The sequence below is a fragment of the Bufo bufo genome, chromosome 3 (assembly GCF_905171765.1).
Source record: "Bufo bufo chromosome 3, aBufBuf1.1, whole genome shotgun sequence".
Classification (NCBI taxonomy): domain Eukaryota; kingdom Metazoa; phylum Chordata; class Amphibia; order Anura; family Bufonidae; genus Bufo; species Bufo bufo.
In genome coordinates, this window is record NC_053391.1 from 434,935,415 (window position 1) to 434,952,792 (window position 17,378).

Here is a 17,378-nt window from a genome sequence, read left to right on the forward strand (position 1 = left end):
TATATATATATATATATATATATATCTCCCTGTCTACATCTTATTTATCTTCATTATATATATACACTTTGCTGGCATGCAGTGAGCAGGTGCCCCCTCCCCCGGGCAGGGCATCTATATGTGTGGCTCTGCAGTGGGGCCCCTGTCCCCTTCTCCCCACATGCAGTAAATGGGTGATAAGAGGTGGGCACACAACGGGCTGTTGTTCCCCGGGTGGCGCGGGCTCTGGAGCCGACATATAACACAGATCGCATTGAATGGAGCCGAGATCTCCAGGTGCAGGCGGTTCTAGAGTCGCTGCCAGACCCCATGTTTTCCTTTCCAGCCGATTTTGCTTGGATCCGGCTCAAGAAAGCGAGCGAGTCTCGTGGTTTTGTTTACACTGAATGGGGAGGATAGGAGCCGTGCCATGGGGCCGCCTTTCATTAATATACACTGAGGATTCTGTCTAAATGACTGCTATGAATTTCACAGTACAAGCTTTCTCAAGGCGTCTCAGGTGGCCCCCGGCAACGTGATCGCAGCTCAGCAAACACATTCACCTTCCACCTCCACCATCCTCAGCATCCAGGAGGCCAGACCTGAGCATACCCTATGTATCAATACCTATAGGTACTGCCATCCCTCCCCTCCCCCTCCTTCATACAATGCCATTGTTTTGTCTGCAAAAAAAACAAAAAAAAACAAGCTAAAGTATAACAAGGGGAGAACAGTTAGTGCTGATTTTCATTTGCATAAATTTTCATATATTTTGGAGAAAATAATAGACTAGTGGAGAGCTTGTCTTCGAGGAGTCAGTGCATGGGGGGACCTGAGCAGGCTCGTTTCGCTGGAGAGCACAGGAGCCCTGTTCTATCATCACCCACTAGAGCTAGAAAGGGCCCCAGATCATTCAGGTATTGATTGGTAATCACCAGAGGCATCTGCTGGTAAGTGTCCTGTCTGTTCTCTCTGGGCTGAGGGGAGACTTCACTGTAAATATTGATCATTCTGGAGACTTTACTGTAAATATTGATCATTCTGGAGACTTTACTGTAAATATTGATCATTCTGGAGACTTTAATGTAAATATTGATCATTCTGGATACAATTGATGCGTTATTGGTCTTTTTTTTGGGAGGACTATAGTTAGTATTTCTTCTAACGGGTGGTGGAAATATGGGTGGAGATCTGTGGCATGAGGTGGGAGTCTCTGTGAGGAATATGAAGGTTTGTTGTTGGGGTACTGGACCCCCCCCCCCCCTTCCTTCCCAGTAGAGCAGTTTAGGTGCAGGTTCTTCTCTAACAAAACGATTGTGATGGGATGTTTACAGTGGTTGCTTTAAGGGTTTCTGGTGGAAATGAGTGTTTTATCTAGTAAACTGATACAGAGCTGGGATCCATCTCCTTTATATGGTGGAGGGGGGAGGGGGTTCTCAGTTTAATCTCCAGAAAATGAATATCTGACAGTCAAAGGAAGAAAATGACGTTAGAGGCCCTGGCAGCATGAGTCAGGAGGAGGAGGATTGAAATAAGAAGCCAAAATGTATTATTAGTATTATTTTATTATTATTCATTATTATTATTATTATTATTATTATTTGTGTATATATATATATATAGTCCTTTATATATCTGCCCATGCAGTCATGAAACTTAGAGAAAGTGAAGGTACCAGGAGCTGATACCTGGTTACACCCTGTGACCCCCATTTCTTTTGCACTCCTTTCATGCACCCTTAGAGGATCTCTTTAAGAGGGATTAACTCTGTGTGCCCCAATGCAACAGATGCCATCTACAGCAGCTCCCTGAAGATCATTTGTTTTCCTGACAGGGAACATTTCTGAGCAGAGCATTCCGGTTGCCATAGAGAGGAAAGAAAAGGAGGAACACTAGCCACATTAAGCTATATATTTGTGCACTGGGCTTTAGATAAAAGAGCTCAGCTTTGAAGCAGCCTCAGGGAGCAGGGACAGAAGACTTTTCACTTGCTAACAGAAGCTGTATACTGTGCTAGATTTTTATTTATATATACTTGTCTCTCTTATAAAACGCACCAAGTGATTTTATTGGGTTGTTCTCTAATTTTATATGATACGGCATGCTGAGCAAAATAAACTTTTTAGAGTACAGTTAAAGGGATATTGTCCGGCAGGGGGCGCAGCTGGTAAGTAAATATACACAGGCAGATGACTTATCTATTCACTTATTGTTAAGCTTCTGGGAGAAGCTGGGGATCATTCCTTCACCATTAACTCCTTACTAACCCACCGAGTACTGGCTGGATTAGCATTAAGAAGTGTCAGGTTTTTAGAACTATTTTTGGTTGCTATTTAGTTGCTATGGACCATATAATTGCTATACAAGGATGTTGTGGCATATCATCTTTTTTTTTACTTCGATAAGTGTTATGTGTGTTATAGTGTATAGTATTGTATTATGATAAGGAGATTTTAATTAGGATTTACATTCATGTTTGAATAGGTGAGCAATGCTGATGATGTCATTCAGTAACTGTGTAAGCACATTTGTGCAGTGCATTCACTGGAGAGGGACGCCAGAATTTAGGGCATCGCAGCTTCACTGGAGGGAACATAAAAGGATACAAACAGGAAGAGAATATTACTTTATGAGAATAGTTTATGAGATTAGTTTATGGATGTTTAGCAAGATTTAGAAATTTAGTAAAGGATTTACATAATTAGTGAATATATATATATATATATATATATATATATATATATATATATATATATATATATACTCTTTCCCATCATATTTAGAACACCCTTGAATTGTCCTTTATATCAAAATATACAGGCAGATCTAAGCTGGAGATGGCTAATGAAGTAAAAAAAAAAAAAAAAAGTTTTGTAGAAGAGGCAGAAAATCGTTAAAAAAAAAATCTTGCATTGATGTCATCACTTGCCCCACAATTAAATGGCTGTCACTGTGAGCATACGTTTACAATCGATTATTGGCTGATACTAATTACAACTAATCAAGTAGCCATTTACAATTAGGGCTGGAATTCACTCCTTCTGAATGGTTTGATTTCTTTCATGTTATATAGCGATACATATAGATCTCCCAAATGATTTCAAATATAATTTTAATGGTTTATTCCTTTATATTTTAGAGAAATAATATAAGGTTCCCACAACTTCTGTCACTATTTCGATGTACATCCATGGCATATTCCCACCATACTTATAGCTTGTGTACCACGCAAGTATTTAGCTTCATAATCCCAAGATTCATTAATGTATGTAAAGATACATCTATAGAACCTAAGCTTACTATAATGTTACATGCAGAGGTTCTGAAATAGTCTCTAATATCCTATAAATACGGCCCAATGAAGACGATGTGATACAGAGTAGTGACCTTCTTTAATAATGTCTACTGAAGGTAACCTGGGGAGAAGAGGACTCTTTAGTGTCTGTAATCTTTCTTTCTTTCTTTCTTTCTTTCTTTCTTTCTTTCTTTCTTTCTTTCTTTCTTTCTTTCTTTCTTTCTTTCTTTCTTTCTTTCTTTCTTTCTTTCTCTCTCTTTCTTCATAGGCCTTCCTTTCTTTCTTTCTCTTTCTTCATAGGCACATATATAGAATACTATGTTGTCACACAGACACCTGTAGTGAGCTATTTAATACATTTAGTGCTCCCCGAGTTTAATTAATATATTAATAAGTTTAATTAATACAGTAAGAAGATACACCTTGGACTAGACAGTAGATACACAATTCCTGCAGAATGCACTGATATATATATATATATATATATATATATATATATATAATCTAGAACATGTGTATAGGATGAATCCCACAGTTGGCTTTCCTTGTGCAAAGGTACATAGGAAATTATGCTATATTTGTAGTTGATGTTGTGTGAGAGGACAAGTCACTTTGTATGCTGTAGTGATAAGGGACTGGGGTCATTTTAGAGATTGAATGACTGCCTTGGCCCCTGCAAGGGGCTTTCATAAAATGTAGAGAACCAAAGTTGCAGGACTCCTAGAGCACAGTGGGACATCTTCAAGTCAATAAAACCACCGTATAGGGATATGTAATGTTCTGTTTATAAATTCAAGACGATATTTTGTAGCAGATCACATCGGCCCAAGTCTCCAAAGTATATAGATCGACTATATATATATATATATATATATATATATATACTGTATATATTCATTCTACTGTAGACTCGCCGGTAGTAATAGGCAGGGAAGCAGTCATATAGCACACACACAATGATTGATTGGAGGCCGGCCTTTCCACACAAGATTAATAGACTTTCTCCCTGGAGGAGTGAATACATTGCTTCTAAATCCTTTCTCACTACACTACATATTGTAATGAATTTGCCGGCTAAAGAGTAACTCCAGCTAGATGAGCCACAAAGCCTGGGAATTCCTTAAAATACTATTTATTGTAATGAGTGATTATTTATAACCTATACATGATGTTTCTGAAAGGAGGCTATGTACATAGATGGATAAAGAATAGAGAAATAGGTAAATGGATACATACTGTATGTAGCATGGGTGTAGATTTAGCCATAGCTACCATAGTACTCGCTATGGCGCCCAGAGTTTTCTTTTTTTGGGTGGGGAAATAACAATATGCTGGCTTTTTGCAATGATGTGGGTATTCTGGTGCTATTATACATGTCACATATCTTTAATTCTTGCTACTTGTGCTGTTTTAATTTTCTTACTCTAGGTGGTGGGAGCCCCATCTTATTTTGCTATGGGGACCTATGAATTGTAGTTACATCCATGGTAGGTAGGTAGATGAGTGCTATGATATAGGAATATAAATGAATATATGGACAGAAGATTGGAAAATACTAGACATGAAGTAGATGACACATCTGGTGCACTCAATATCTCCTGGTAATTCTATAATATTTTATTACCAATGATAAAAAGCCATGCAGTACCAGATAGTAATTTTCGCAATCATTTATCCTGCATGGGATAAGCCCCTTCCCCAATCTCTGGTGTCGGGACAGCTCAGTAACTTCATAGACGTGTTTGCAGTACAGAGGGGGCTTAGGCTTTTGTAAAATCTCAGAGTGGGCGAGTGAGCTTAATAGTCAGGTCTGTGCACTTTGTATTCTGCTGCTGGAGGATTCAATGAGAAGAGCATCCAGCGACCTGGCCTGCCAAGGGGAACAAAGAGAGCTCAAATAAAGAGTGCACAGCTTCCCATGGCTGGTTTTATATCTCAATGGCTGGCAGCATAAAAGCAAGCAGGGACTGTGACATGCACACATAGATATCCACACCCACACACAACCCATGTACCTCCAAAGCCCCAGATATATATTCACACTCAGACACACACACACACATAGGAAATAAATGCTAAACACACACACACATCCAAATTTAATGTGTATAGGTTAAGACGATTTTTTAAATAAATCTTTCAGTACTATTTTAATATTGTTTATTTTTATATGTTAATATTTGTAATAATAAAATAATTTATAATAATAATACTAGTGTTTATTTTTGAATAATATATCATATTATAATAATGTAGCAATAAGGATAACAACAAAGGCGTGTAAATGACAAGTGACATAAGATAAAGAAAGGACAAAATGAAATGAGAAATGAAAATGCTGGGAATCCTGAAGATGCTGTTGCAGTGTTCCTCTATGTGGTAAGGTGTGGGGGATGGTTATGCACTTGCCTGGCTTTATTCTGCATACAGTACAGGAGTTATAAAGGGAGGACAATCAATACTGTACAGCTTTGTAGCATGCTGTATCATTGTGTGTGTAATGCACTGGCAGGGAGCCCCCTCATCCGTGTAAAATGGGGGTGCAGGGTGAGCAGTGACTGCTCTTTGTCTGCCAGCTCTGCTCTTCTCGGGGGAGAGGGGCATGTGGCAGACCCCAGCCTGGGATTACATTCATCAAAGCCTTATTTCCCTGGGGAGGAGCAGCACAAATGACCATAAATCCTGATAAAATTGGATAGCCAAAAGTAATCTGCAGCTCCCTCACACATTTAAAGCTGCACTTAATTCTTTCCTTGAAATTTTGGTGGCAGGAACTATGTTTTCTTGTTAGATTAAAACAATGGCATCAGGATGAAAAAGTTGTCAATACAGTCATATACATAGAATGGACAGGAGGATAGATTGTCCAAGTTCCATTTAGTCACCAGGCTGACTGGTGGAGACTCTAGACAGAAATAGGTAGATGTATCTGTGGTAGGGATCAATTCAGGTGACATATACAAAACTGTTCTAGGTCATGTTAGTAAAATGTGGCATAGCCCAGATAAATGTCCAAAAAATCTGATTCTGGATTATAGCACAAGCATTATGCCAGGTGGAACCAACCTGTCATACAGGTGCCTTCTTATCACAGCCCTCCCTGCATGGTACCTTTTTCCAAAATTCAAAAAAGCCCTCCAGTGTCATTTCCCTTTAACATAGTGCAAAAGCTCCAAAAGAAAACTGATGACAAAATAGATCTCTCATAGTATCCTATGGGGACAGTTTTGTATCTGGAGGCACCAGTTGTGATACATCTGGCCTGAGCTGTGGAGGCTGAAGTGGTGCACATAGTTGTGTCCAACGCAGACAAAGTGGTGGCGAACCTATGGCATGGGTGCCGGAGGCGGCATTCAGAGCCCTCTCTGTGGGCACCCGCGCCCTGGAAAAAGTCTATGGTGTTCCAATATGCCTTAGACTTCTCCTGCCATTCTTCAGCACAGGGCGCACTATGAACAGCACAGGCAGTGCACTGAATGTAGGCAGGATATTATAGCTAAATGATAAAGTACATGGAAGATATACTATATGGGACTGTAGTGTTCAGGTTACATTGCTGTGTTGGCACTTTGTGATAAATAAATTGGTTTTGGGTTGCAATGTGGGCACTCGGCCTCTAAAAGGTCCGCCATCACTGCTTTATGGGCTATTCATGAAGATATGGCAAAGTAGAACTGGTGTTAATCCATTAAAGGGGATATCCCATGATTGATGTAAAAAATGAAAATTAGAAATCATATAGTACATGATAATACATTTTTTAAAAAAGCTAGAACCATCCCTGTGCCTCACATGGGTCCAGAGATCTCCAAATTCACTGCTCCAATCCCTCTGCTAGAATATCTTCAGCCTGGCAGCTCAGGGGGCATGTTCTTTCTGCTGCAGGCCTCTCCCTGTAACTGCCACAGCTTCTAACAGAACATATGGCTGGTGGCAGTTGAAAATTTAAACTGAGCAAGTTCGACCAACTCAGTGAGACGGACAAAAAAAAAAGAAGGAAAAGAACAAACAGCAGGTGGCGCTATACAGAAACATTTTATTGAATAGTTCACTGACTATACTAAATTTTTAATTACATGTAATTACAAAAGTATTCAGATCCAGGTGCTGGTTTGAAAATGTAGAATATGTTTTGTGTCACAATCCCTTTGAGACTGTGTGATGTTAGAGGAGTTTTCCTTTAGTCCAACATTGAGCTTTTTTTATTTTATTTTATTTTTTTATTGAGTGGCGTCTGTCATTTTTGGTAGTAAGGGTTCTTATATATCCATTGTAGTTTCCTCTGGCGTGGTACAGAAACGTTGGAAGCAATCTGATGCTAGAACTGATCCTATGTTTTTTTTAGGGTTTTTATGGGTTGTTTCTGGAATTTTGTGCATCAGTTTCAATGCTGGATGTCTCCCAGCAGCAGGCAGAAATATGTAGAAGGTATAGTTTGTCTGTACTGTGCTGTTAGGCTATGGCCATTGGTCCGATGCACAAAATGCACACAAATATCATCAGTTATGTCCAGCTCCAGCATAAAACTACTGGACACAACTACACAACTGACGTATGTAGACACAACATTAATTATGGGATACATAACATTTTCAGTGTGTTATGTATGGTTATAGCCTGGGGCGTTGCTAGGTTAAAACATTCAGGGCCTGGGCCCCTGATGTTTTGTCCCAGGCCCCGAATGTCCTGTCTGCCTGCTAGATACAACTGTATTGATGTCCTCAGGACGGCAATACAATTGAATCTAATGCAGTGGAAGATCTGAAGGACCTGTGGTGACATCACAGGTCATATGACCAGTAAAACAGGCAGTGGTTGAGAAGGACCTGCGATGAAGTCACCATCATGTGACCAGTGCAGGAGAGGATGGCAGTGAAGAGGAGAAGACCAGGGGGAAGAAGCTGAGGTGATGTCCGCTACATCAGGAGAGGTAAGTGAAGGGAGAAGCAGATGAATGCTGGGAGTTGTGGTTATTTAACTGGGACTGTATGTTAGGGCTGAAGGGAGGAATGTTATTTACATGGAACTGTATGTGGGAGGTGGCTGGGGAGGGGGTGATGTTATTTACATGGGACTCTATGGAGGAGGGAGGGAAATAGTGTTATTTACATGGGGCTGTATGTTGGAGGGGCTGAAGGTAGGGGAGTGATGTTATTTACATAGGACTATATTTTGGAGGGGGCAGGAGAGATGGTGTGATGTTATTTATATTGGACTGTATGGTGGAGGGAGCAATATAAATACAGGGGGCACCGCTAATTCAGGGGACATTATAGGTGTTCTTATTACTACTGGGGGCTCTATAGGATGGACTTATAGATCTGCCTTATTTCTACTAAGAGCACTATGGGGGCTTTATTACTACTGAGGGGTCTGATAAAAGCTTTCTTACCACTGGGGGAACAATAGGGGGCCATATTTCTACTGGGGGCTCTGTGAGGGTATTATTAATACTGGAGGGCTCCTCTAATGGGGGCACTCTTGGGGAGCGTTATCATGGTTGGGGCACTGTAGGGGGCAGTATTGCTAATGGGGGCATTCTTGGTGAGCATTATCACTGTAGGGCTTAGTATTACTAATGAGGGCATTCTAGAAGGGAATTAATATTGGTGGTAGCACTATTACTATGGGGGCACTCATTTTTCTTCAGGATAGTATTTGGGGGTATTTGGGAGCACAACGAGCAGCAGGATAACACTGTGGGGACTCCAGGTTGGGGGATGATGATAAAAACGTGAGGAAGCTAAGATGCCTGTGTGTCACACTCTGCAGAGACAAGGCGGCTGAAAGAAGTTGTCTGGACTGAATGGAGAAGATGATGACAGAGAAGATCTACATCAGAGGAGACATCACCTGGGAGGCCCTGAATGTGACAGGTATGTGCTGCTGTATAGCAAGTACAGCAAAATGCGGTGTTTGACTTAGAGAACTGGGCCATTTTCATTGGAGCTTGGGTCCCAGATCTTTTGAGACCCTAGCAACGTCCCTGGTTATAGCGATATATATCCCTACTGTGTCCTTCCTCCATACCTTGTAGATTGTAAGCCCTTGTGGGCAGGGCCCTCTCTCCTTCTGTACCAGTCTGTAAGTCGTCTTGTTCATGCTTAGTGCAATTGTCTGTATTATGTATGTGCACCGCTTATCATATGTACAGCGCCATGGAATAAATGGCACTTTAATAATAATAAATAGTAATATAAATGATGCTATTTTTTAAAAATAAAATCAGTTTCATTTGATGGCAAAGGGTATGTTTTTTTTTTTCTTTCACGAAAGGTTAATAATTTTTTTGTCCCACTAGGGGAACAACCAAAATAAAGGTTATCTCTGAAGCTGACCTCTACAGTGCAATGTTGGCTGTCAGTTACAGCAGGTGATTGCAATCGGTCCCATTTTAAAGTGGCAGGGCACAGTTAGTGTTAAGGGGTGGGGGACTGTGAAGTTCACTGTTAAAGGGGCGGGGTACTGTAGAGTTCAGTGTTATGGGGGATACTGTCGATATCTTTTAACGACACACAGAAACATTAAATGAAATAGATGAAATATACCCGCGCGCAGCCGGGTCCTTCTGCTAGTACAGTATATATCTGCGTAATATTAAATCTGAGTGAAGCATTAACTACATCAAAATATGATTTTACCATTGAGGGCCTGGAAGTTGGCACTGGAATTACACACCATCGTCCATTAGGTAGTGGATGGAGCTGGTAACTGTAGTGCTGCTCCCACTGAAGTGAAGGGGATAAGCGCTGCAGTAACCAGCTACCTCCACTAGACAACAGTTAGATCCGTATAGTTCCTGTGCCAGCTTCTGTCACTGCAGCTACCTAGAAATAGTTGATCGATGGGTGTTGGACCCCAGCTAATCAGTTATTGATAGCAAATTCTGAGGATAGGCCATCAATAGTAACATTTGGACAACCCCTTAGAAAAACTACCACTAGGTTAATGTAGTTTTATTTTACAAACGGATATCATTGTATATTTTCTTTTAATAAGTGGCATAGACAGACCTACATCATGTCAGGTATATAGCCAACAGTTCTGCTCACCAACACATTATTCATACATGCAATGTTTTGTGTTCTGTAAGAAGCATTTATGATTATGGCTGACTACTGTGTTCTTCTTTAGGTTACTGACAGGAGGTCCAGAAAAATATCTGCCCCAAGATCCCTACTTTATCTTACCTATGTCCAGTTATAATGGCCAAAATAATGTTATTTGTGAATTATATCTTCTAGTGTATCAGCCTTAGTGCCACATTAACCAAAATAGGGAGCATTACATTAGGCATATTCTCCAGGGTTTCCATTATGTTGAAATATTTGTACTGCTGGTATGTGATATATTCTGCCACAGTTACTCCATACAAATACATTTCTACCATTTCTCAGCTTCGTATCACTGCTTAGACCTGCAAATTAATTTAGCACAATCCAAAGCACGTCCCCACTCTGCCATATCAGGGTGGGTTAGAGGGCAGTGGATGTGGGATGATACATCAGACATGTGAGGGCAGGATTCTTTACGTTCTACTTTCTCTAATTAGAGGAAGCTGCGGAGTCTTGGAAATGTATCGGAGCTTAGCGGTTTAATGCTGGAAGGCACACAATAAGTAAGGGATAAAAGGATCTGGGACTGAAGTTACTTTCTTAGTCTGACACATCACTGCTTGGGAATCCATTGACACAGTTTAGGATACAGCTGTTGGGGTGCATGTGGAATACATAATGTATTGATGCTCTAAAACATACAGGGCCAAACTAGCAAAATCTGGAGGAAGAATGCGACTAGTATGACAAGGGCACTGTGGGCACAAGAGATCTTAACTATAGCACAGTATATGACTGTAAAGTGTCTGACACATAAAACAGAGTACCTTGGTTAAATTTGACATATTACCTAAGGCAAATGGGCATATAGTAATTGCTAATTATGCACATGGTGAAATAATGTGATGGTATCTGCCTGCACCTTTGCATACGAATCTTTTTATAGCAATACATGGCCCACTTATGTACCATAGGAATAAAATATTGAAATGTGAGTTAAGGTGTCTACCAATCTAGTAATATTTAACTTTTATTTTCTTTGATTATATTTGACATAATGTTTTATGTTTTTAAAATTAGCAAAAAAAAAGTCCATCTCTCCATTATATGGGCTACCCATCATAAAGATGAAAATAAATTTAAGAGATTCTGTAAAAAAAACACAGTGACATTATTTTAAAACTAAGAGCACTAATGGCAGCCTTCCAAGTCCTAGTGCAGTACCTAGAGGATAGAAGACATACAGTATGAAAATAGAGATAACTACACTTTTAAATTTGGTAGGTGTATTATAGCACACATACAATTTTCACAAGTAGATAGGTGGCAAAGAATTATTATGGTAGAATTTAGAGAAATGTGAAGTTTGGGGGATTCGTTTAGAAAGAATTATGCAAATAAAGGCACCAGCACCATTTTACTGTGAAAATGAATGGGGAAAATGATAGGAAGGTTAAAAATGCAGGATCACATGATGGGGGTGGTGTGCTGGGATTGAGGGCCGTTCAATCAGGGCCAGGATTGAGGCAGGTCCTTTTGCTGTGTTCAACTTGCGACCTGAGATCAGGTGTCTTGGCTGTGTCTGATAAAAACTTATTACAGACATAAGCCAGTAATCTGGCTGTACTAGGGACAATATAGGGACATATAATTGTGTAGATTTTAGTTTTTTTTTTTCATGGAAACATATTATAGAGAGTGAGCGCAGGGGTGGACTGGCCATAGACCATACAGGGAAATTTCTCTGGTGGTCCGATGCCCAGAGGGCCAACCAAGGCCTTGGTTGTGGACATAAGCCAGGTCGATAGCAATGTGATGCTCTCAGCATTAATTAATGCTAGGAGCATCTGGTACTTATGCAACTGGCTGACAGAAGAAAGTGCCCTCCTGCATTCAACTCTGGACTCTGAATGTTGCAGCATCATTTTGTGATGCATGGTGCATTTGGTTCTGCTGGGGCAGTATTTTGTGCTGCTCTATAGTACTGCTGGCCCTGCCAAGTTATGTTGGCCCTGCCTACTTATATTGACCCTGCCTTATGTCAATTTGGACCTGCCTACAACATGAGGACACTTTTAGTTTTTTTCCAGGGCCACTTTAAGTTTCCAGTCTGCCCCTGAGTGAGGGACTGGTAACTCTGAGTTGTTTGATAGTTCATACAGTTTGCTGGAAAGTTCTATCCTACAACAAACTATTATTATTTTTTATATAAGGACAGCCAGACAGCTTTATTTTGTTAAAACCTCAGGTTTCTAAAGTTCATAGCCTTATCTCCAGCACCACAATAGCATATATTCTGATGCAAACGCTGAGCAATTGCCCCCTCTTTTTTTCTAAAAACCTCAATTTACCATTTGTAATTGGACATTTTCAGGGTGCTGAAGTGCATTAATATACCCATATTAGTATTTGTGTTCTACTGCCAAAACTGCACGATTTTACCCTATACCATAACACTTAAATGTGTTGTATTACTTCAAGATACGATTTAGTTACAGCATATGCATTTTACAAAAAAACAGCATTATTATACCTGTGTTATTGAAAGCATTTTACTGCAAAAACTGCATGATTACCATTGTAAATTGTCAATAGCAGTGTGCAGCGTGTTTTTAACAGAAAAAAAACTTGCAGTTTTTCTAGTACCATTTAATAATCTTTGTACCCAACATGTGACTTTTCATATGTGCCTCATAAAATATCTGGTAAATGTAAGAGTAGCAGTAGCAGCACCAGCAGGGCTGGTTTTAGCCAAAATATGGCCCTGGGCAAAATCAAAAGGGAGGGCCCACATCTTGTAATAATGTGCTAAAAACACAGTGTGACATCCGACACCCCCGCGGATCAGCTGTTTGAGGAATCGGCGCGTGCTGTTCACTGCTGCTGTCCCATAGACATACAGCAGCAGAGCAGGAAGAGAGGAGGGAGATGGCACATGCGCACAGTGCACGGCATCGCCTCAAACAGCTGATTGTCGGGAGTGTCGGGTGTCAGACCCCCGCCGATCCTTAGGATAGGTCATCAATAGGAAAAAAACACCATGTTTCACCATAGTGCCAGTATGTATTTAATGCCCAGTAGTGCCAAGTATATATAATGATCTCCTTTTCCCCATTCCTGGTGCCCCCAGCAGTGTGGACATTTAGTATTAAAAACAAAACAAAACGCCTCTCTCCCTTCCATCCGCCGCTGTCTGCGATGCAGACCACAGTTTTGTCTGTTGCTTGTGTTGCTGGGTCCTGATGCATGCGGTTCCAATGACATCACCACTCCTACTCCGGGTCTCACGTGATGATGTCATCATGCAGGAGGTTGCAGTGAGGTCATTGTGGCTTCTTGCTCTGTTCTAATTCCTCACAGGCTTGAGGCCTAGCGGCCTGAGACTTGCGAAGTGGCGCCCTAGGCAGATGACTAACCTCCCCTATCCATCGTTCCAGCCCTAATTCAGAGCACATTACTGCAGGAGGTATAACAGGAAAGGACTATAACTCCCAGCATGTCTAAGCCATTATTATTGAATATCAGAGCACATTACAGGGGAACGTATAAGAGGATGGACTATAACTCCCAGCATGTCCAAGCCGTTATAATGTAATATCAGAGTACATTACAAGAGGAGGTATAAGAGAAGACTACAACTCCCAGCATGTCCAAGTAGTTATTATGTAATATCAGAGTACATTATAAGAGGAGGTATACAACTCCCAGCATATCCAGGGAGTTGTAATGTACCCTGATATTATATAATAATGGCCTGGACATGCTGAGAGTTGTAGACCTCTCCTCTTATGCCTCCTCTTGTAATGTACTCTGATATTACATAACAAGCTGGACATGCTGGAAGTTGTAGTCCTCTCCTCATACCTCATCTTGTAATGTACTCTGATATTACATAACAGGAGGCATAAGAGGAGAGGACTACAACTCCCAACATTTCCCATGCACTTACATTGAATCCATACTTCTTCACATGCATGGCTGGTCTTCTTCTTCATTACTTTATTGCACTGATGAGCTCTGCCTCCTGTTCTGGTCACATAAAGGTGAGGTCATCACAGGTCCTTCATCCCAACTTCTCTGCTGAGCTCCACCTCCTGCTTCTGACATTATGGCAGGTCCTGTCAGCACTAGGGTAATTATTTCTCTTATATGTGAGGGAGGACACTGTACACTGCATTGTAAAGTGCAGCTGTTAAACTGTCCACAGGTTTGCTTCCTCAGACGTTCAGCTGAACAGCAGCACTGAAGCAGGGGGCCCCTTAAACAATAAGGGCCCCGAGCAAACTACAGAATCAATGCCATAAATATTAAGTTTTGTTTGGCTATTAACTCTTGCTTTGTAACTGGAAAAAATGGATTCAAATGGAAAATTTGCCAAAAAAGTGAAATTTTGAAATTTTATCTCTATTTTCCATTAATTCTTGTGGAACGCCTAAAGGGTTAACAAAGTTTTTAAAATCAGTTTTGAATACCTTGAAGGGTGTAGTTTCTAAAATGGGGTAATTTTGGGGTGGTTTCTATTATTTAAGCCTCACAAAGTGGCTTCAGACCTGAACTGGTCCTTAAAAAATGAGTTTTGTAAATTTTCTGAAAAATTTCAAGATTTGCTTCTAAACTTTTAAGCCTTCTAACGTCCCCAAAAAATAAAATGGCATTCACAAAATGATCCAGACATGAAGTAGATATATGGGGAATGTAAAGGAATAACTATTTTTGTAGGCATTACTATCTATTATAAAAGTTGAGAAATTGAAATTTGTAAATTTGCTAATTTTTCCAATTTTTTAGTAAATTTGGATTTTTTTAATAAATAAAAATATTTTTTTTTGACTAAATTTTAACACTGTCATGAAGTACAATATGTGACGAGTAAACAATCTCAGAATGGCCTGGATAAGTAAAAGCGTTTTAAAGTTATCACCACATAAAGGGACACATGCCAGATTTGCAAAAAATGGCCTGGTCCTTAAGGTGAAAAATGGCAGGGTCCTGAAGCGGTTAAAGGGGTTCTGTCACCCTACTAAACTCATATTTTTTTTTGGTGTACTTATAATCCCTATCCTGCAATATATCTATACATTATGTTATTACCGAAAGAGAAGACGTCATCGGCGCAGGCGCACTGAGGGAGTGGTGAGAAGGCGAGCCTCCTTCTCTCGGAGCGCCTGCGCCGAATCAACACAGGCGCGCGATTTTTGAAATGCTAGACAGGTAATTAGCATATTATAAAAGTACATTTTTTGACATATCTACTGAACGAAAATGATTAATAGCATAATGTATAGATATATCGCAGGATAGGGATTATAAGTACACAAAAAAAAAAAGAGTTTAGTGGGGTGACAGAAGCCCTTTAAATGAGAGAGATACAAAAACAGAAAAAAAAGTTCATGTAGGTTTTTCCCAGGATTCAAACCTGGGATCTCTATAGGCAAGACCAAGTATTTACCACAAAGCTATAGCTTTACCACATAGAAATGCATCTTTTTTCGGTGTTTATAAGATAACACATATTACTAGTTTATCATCATATAATGTGCTTGTGAATAAAGCAATAATATGTATATTAGCTTTCTAAGCATATTTCAGTGTGGTGAAGCTATAGTACATAGAGTATATGATATGTAGATGCTAGGACTCAGCTCTGCCCTCATGTCCAGCCCTGTCAATGAATGGGATAGGGGAGTGTACAGAGCACAGGGGGTGTTACAAAGCACTGCACAAAGGATTAAGCTCCGCCTCCTAGTACTTGAACTTCTCATTTGCATATGAATAAAATACAGATTTTTCTGCAGCTGTCTAGCATACAAACCAAAGAAAGGTATTGTTTTATTCAGCATGATGAGCTCTACCAGCCTGCATGTCTGGGTTGATCCTGGTGACGGAGCCGCTTAAAAGAGCTTAAAAAGGGGCAAGCAGGGGGGGGGGAGGGTCTATGGGTGAGCAGAGAAAAAGCTTACATTCATGAAAAAAACTAGATATTAAGAATATGAGTCCTAGTTGACTTCAGAGTGTCATATATCAATTTTCAGGCCAGCTAGAACACTTTTGATTTATCTACAAACGATTTGGCCACACATTGACTTTTTAGAAAAATTTGGTGAGTCGGAAACAAAATTAATTTCAAAAAGTTCTAGCACTTCTCTGACAGAGAACTTCAAACAATCTGGAGACTTACAAGATTAGTAGTTGAGGATGGACAAGCTAATTAACCCCTTAAGGACTCAGCCCTATTTCACCTTAAGGACTTGGCCATTTTTTGCAACTCTGACCAGTGTGACTTTAAGGCTACATTCACACGTCCGTATTTTTCTACATCCCGATTTTCGGTCCGTTTTTTGCGGATCCGTTGTTCCTGAAAATGTTTCCGTATGTCATCCGTTTTTTGCGGATCCGCAAAAAACGGAAACATGTGAAAACTCAAATCCGACAGTATATTCTAACACAGAGGCGTTCCCATGGTGATGGGGACGCTTCTAGTTAGAATATACTGAGAACGGTGTACATGACTGCCCCCTGCTGCCTGGCAGCACCCGATCTCTTACAGGGGGCTGTGATCCGCACAATTATTGTGCGAATCATAGCCCCCTGTGAGAGATCAGGTGCTGCCAGGCAGGAGGGGGCAGACCCCCTCCCTCCCCTGTATTAAATGTGACTAGTGCGGTCTCACCTCTCCCCCCCCCCCCCCATCATTGGTGGCAGTGCGGATTCCCAGTATTAATAAATGTGCCCAGTGCGGTCTCACCTCCCCCCCCCCCCCATCATTGGTGGCAGTGCGGATTCCCAGTATTAATAAATGTGCCCAGTGCGGTCTCACCTCTCCCCCCCCCCCCCATCATTGGTGGCCAGTGCGGATTCCCAGTATTAATAAATGTGCCCAGTGCGGTCTCACCTCTCCCCCCCCCCATCATTGGTGGCAGCGGAGAGTACCGATCGGAGTCCCAGTTTAAATCGCTGGGGCTCCGATCGGTTACCATGGCAGCCAAGACGCTATTGCAGTCTTGGCTGCCATGGTTACTTAGCAATAAATACAAGCATTATACTTACCT

General features: G+C 40.7%; 1 long non-coding RNA gene across 1 annotated transcript in view; it reads left to right on the forward strand.

Annotated features, from left to right (window-relative positions):
* Positions 1 to 805: 805 nt before the first annotated feature.
* LOC120993458 overlaps positions 806 to 17,378 on the forward strand; it is a 69,767-nt gene continuing 53,194 nt past the window's right edge. The window contains exon 1 of the long non-coding RNA XR_005777268.1: positions 806 to 929. This is a non-coding gene — a long non-coding RNA (uncharacterized LOC120993458). The remainder of the gene's footprint in view (positions 930 to 17,378) is intronic.